General features: G+C 59.2%; 1 long non-coding RNA gene across 2 annotated transcripts; it reads right to left on the bottom strand.

Moving 5' to 3' along the window:
- Positions 1–581: 581 nt before the first annotated feature.
- On the bottom strand, positions 582–2,519 carry LOC309641144. Of its 2 annotated transcripts, none has more exons than XR_014252543.1 (2): positions 1,746–2,519; positions 582–1,211 (listed from the first exon to the last, which is right to left on the bottom strand). It is a non-coding gene; the product is annotated as an uncharacterized lncRNA (long non-coding RNA). The 2 variants fall into 2 exon arrangements; XR_014252544.1 differs by having other exon boundaries at positions 2,135–2,519.
- Between the last annotated feature and the right edge of the window lie 1,873 nt (positions 2,520–4,392).

Raw genomic sequence — 4,392 nt, 5'->3', positions numbered from 1 at the left:
GTAAAAGAAATATAAAAATCATGGGTTTTTTTTTTTTTTTTTTTTTTTAATTTATGACCCTGTTAACAACAGCCAAAATAGGCAACAGCACAGGACCCAGGGCAAAATGAAAAGGCAGGGCCCCTTGTTCAAAAAGGATTAAGAATTTTTTTTAAAAAACAAGATCCTACTGTATAGCACAGAGAACTATATTCAATATTCTATGATAAACCGTAATGGAAAAGAATATTTTAAAAAAGAATGTATATATATATATATATATATATATATGTATAACTGAATCACTTTGCTGTACAGCAGAAATTAACATAACACTGTAAATTGTTGAAAATAAAAAATATATTGATAAATAAAAATATTGATTAACAAAAAAAGAACTTTAAGACAGAGACAGCAGAGCATAGAGCATGAGGTGACTGCACAGGCTACGTGCCCATGAAGCCAGGCCGAACAAGGTCTTGGCAGTTTTTGATGGAGCTAGGGTGACATCCCCTTTGGGGACAAACTGAACACCAGTGACCACACATCAGAAAGCAAATGGGTGGGTTCAAGCTTCAGGAAGACGTGCAGTTCTGGATGCATTTTTCGGTCCTGGAAATACAAAGTGATTGCAGCTCACGAATGGAGTCCCCCAGTGAGGATGCCGTGGGAGAGAACAGGCAGCTTCCCTCCCACGGAAAGGGCCCGGCCTCTGAGCAAGGGGCTTTCGTGTCAACGAGGGGTACCTACTGCAGGAGGTGCCCTGGCGCTGAGCCCTGACGGATCTTCGGTGCTTTGCTGGAGTGTGCATGGCTGACCAGCCTAGGTTTGGGGGATAAATGCTTGTCCCTGTGAAAATACCCCTTCTGGGAAAGGATCTTGGACTTCGTTGGCAGGTGGATTTTTCCCCAGATGAGGCAAACTGGGGGCCCCGGGGATGAACTGGCAGCCTAGGTACATAAGCTGACAAAGATCTGCGGCTCTGAACACCCGCTCCGCACGCCGCCCCAGCCAGCCCCAGGATGACCTGCCCGCCTCTGCCCCTTCTGTGGTCTCAGCCCCATGGTAAGTTCTGAAGTTTCCAGGTGGATGAGCAGCATCCATCAGGTGCCCCCAGGCGCAGCCTCTTCTGTGAACTACACGTGGGCATCCAGGACCAACTCCAGAAAGAATCACATCAGAGAAATCATTGGAAGGGCAAATATCCACTGAGGGGAGAAGCTCTCCGGCACCTGGAGGGACAAGAGACAACATATTCCCCCCACCCCCGATTCCAACCCCCAACCTGTCTCCATGGCCCCCTTGCTCATTTTTTTTTAAACAAAAAAACAAACAACCCCATTCTCCCAGCCTTTCACAGAGCTCTGGCATAGCAGGCCTGGGACTGTTTTCTCCGTAAACATGTGTTGCAGGGAAGGACGGACAGACAAACTGATGAACAGGGCAGGGCAGGAGCATCCCAAGGCCGAGTGACAGCTGATGCTTTGTGCCCCTCGGCTCCTGTTCCAGTGCTCAGACGGCCCTTGAAGGGACTGGGATAGGCCACTGAGAAGGCTCCCAGGCCCGGGGACACTCAGCTTCCCCCTCCAGCCCAGACACGTTCCCGGGACCCTGCCAAGCAGAGCCAAAAGGGCAAAGAATGGTGCCAGCAGCCGGGGAGCTCCCGAGAAGAGGAGGCCTGAGCTTCCAGGTTACTGTGAGTCCTCCCACCTCACACATAGAACAACTGCCTAGAGGGCAAGGACTGGGTCCTACGTTTATGGCACCTGCGGGCTGGGGGCAGGTGGGCCCGGGGCCCTCGACCCTGTACGGAGCCCAGGTCCTCTCCTGGACACGGTGGAGGCGGGGGGCGGTCCCAGCTGTCCCTCTGCTCCCAGGACAGAAGCACAGGGGAGCTGCTTGCAGCAGCTGACCCAAGCTGGTTTGCTGGCAGGACAAGACAAGAGGGAGCCCCTCCGAGCCCAGGCCTGCTGCAGCTGCACTGGGATCAACCACCTTTCAGGAAGCATCTTGTGCCCACCTCACTCCCCCCCCCACCCCCAAAATTTGCCCAAGACGCTTTGGAGTGGGTTATAAAACAGGCAGGTGCTGAGGAAGGTGCCTCAGCCATGGGACCAGAGAAGGGGCTCCATCCTGAGCTGCGGGTGGTGTTTACCACTTAAGAAAAAACATCCAAAAAAAGCTTCGGGTGGAATTTCAAGTCCTGGAGATTTCTCAGTAGCCGGGCCTCTCCCCATCGTATTTCTTTCTTTTCTCCCCTCTCCCGGCCTGCTTTCCCTCTTTGTTGCCAAGCTCAGACGACACTGCAGAAACCCAGCCCAGCGCCCGCGAAGCCCGGAAACTTCCAGCTCCGCGACTGTGCGGAAAGTTGGGGTCGCGGGACCGGGGTGACAGCGGCGCCGCGGGGCCGCGTGCAGCGTGACCCGGGCCGGCGGCCTCTCGCGGCCTCGCTCTGCGCGGCCGCGCCGGGACCTCGGACAGTCCGCCGGCCGGACGTGAACTTGACTCCGGCGGGACCGCGGGGCACTCCGGGATGACCTGGTAAGCGGCACCCGCTCTCCCGCCCTAGCCCTCGGCGCCCCCCGCGGCCGGCGGGGTCCGGGGCCGGGGGCCGGGCCCGGGCTCGGGCCGGGAGGGGGCGCCCCGGGGGGCGAGCGCGGGGGGCGCCGCCGCCGCCGCCGCCGTGACCGTGGCCGCCATGGAGCGCACGGCTCAGCCCGCGGCCCTCCGCCCAGCGAAGCCGCCCGCCCCGGCCTCCTCCCGAACAAAGACTCGGGAAGTTCGGAAGGGAATCTTTCGCGACATTTTCGTCCCCGGGCCGCTGGGTCTGGGCGGCGGCCATCAGGGCTCTTAAAGGGGAAAGAAGCTCGCTCTGGTTTTCTCTCCCCTTCGGCCTTGCGCGGCCCCCACCCGCTTTGGCTGGAGGGAAGAAGGAGGGGGCACCGGTGCCACTCCGGCTTTCAGGTGTTAAAGCCCCAGGCCCAGGCCTGCCAGGGGCTGCACGCGGATCAGGGCCTGTGGGGTGAGCGACCCCCACAGCTCAGGGGAGGCAGCCCTGGCCCACCTGCACAGTTGCCCCCCCGCCGCTGCAGTGCGAGCGGGTCCCGGGGGGCTCCAGGCGGCTACAGCTCCTGATCCTCCCCCCCTGCCTGAGCGGCTTCCCTGTGGCCATCCGGGGGGGCCTTCCCCAGGGGGACCTTCCCCAGGGGCACCCCTAGCCACCACCTCCTCTCTGCTCTGCCCAGGGCAGCTGTGCCAAGGCAGCCTCGGTGCCACGCTGCTATGGCAGCTTCAGGGACACAGCATGGCAGCTGTGGTCAGGGCCTGGGGAGGAGGGGGCGCCTGGGCCCTTTGGGGCCTTGTCCCTGGGGAGCAGGGCTGGGGACACTGGCGCCTCCACTTGCCTCTGCCCACAGGCCCGGGACCCCATCCGGCCAGTTTCTCTGCAGCCTCCTCCTCCCTTTGCCTGAGACAAGGCCGCCTGTGAGTGGCCTGATCCCTGGGGGATGCCTACGGGGTAGGCGGTGGCAGGGCCTCGGAGGCCCCCTTGAGTTTGACTGCCCCCCCTAGTCCGTCCCAGCCCTGGTCCCCCCAGACACAGCAGGGAATGCTTGGCTGGGCCTGCTCTCAGTCACGGACAGGTTCCCAATCTTCCAGAGGCCATCGCTAACCTCACCTCCACCCCTAGGGCACCTGGACCCCAAAGTCCCCCTCAGCGAAAGGCTACAGGGGGGCCATGGATGGAGAAGGCCTGGGCCAGCCGGAGGCTGGACAGGTCACTGCCCTCTGTACCCTGGATGCTCCAGCAGGGGCCTTGAACAGACAGCCTACAGGGGTCAGGTGGGGTGCAGGGGAGAGCTTTGGGGACTGGGGGAACAGAGAGCCCAGGCCTGCCCTAAGGGGAGGCCTCATGTCGGCTCCCTCCTGTTGCTGCCAAGAGGGGAAAGGCCTAGGGTTCCAGAGCTTCTGGCTCTTCAGGAGAAGGAAATCCAGATGTGTGCATAGAATGCCCAGAATTTGAAAACCCTGAATGCAGGACAGAGGAAACACATCCTTGGGTTGAACCCAGCCTGTTGCCCCCCGGGTTGCAACCCCTGGGTCCATGTGAGCTGTTTTTTATTTTTTATTTTTTTTTAAATTTTGCGTGGCATGCAGGTTCTTGGTTCCCCGACCAGGGATCAAACCTGCACCCCTGCAGTGGAAGCGCGGAGTCTTAACCATTGGACCACCAGGGAAGTCCAACATGAGCTGTTTAATGTTAAAAGAGAGGCAGGTTTCCTAGTGACCCCCGCCCCAGCCCAAGCTCTGACAAGGAAGCCCTATAGATCTGGGGCGCAGAAAGGGAGGGGAGTTTGCACCTCGTTTACCCCTCATTATGACGGAATCACGGGGAGGTGTTGGCCTCCACATACT

The sequence above is a fragment of the Balaenoptera physalus genome, assembly GCF_965194825.1.
Source record: "Balaenoptera physalus genome assembly, chromosome: 13".
NCBI classification, from domain to species: Eukaryota; Metazoa; Chordata; class Mammalia; order Artiodactyla; family Balaenopteridae; genus Balaenoptera; species Balaenoptera physalus.
Note: the sequence above shows the minus strand (reverse complement) of the source record. Positions and strands in the feature narration are given on the sequence as shown.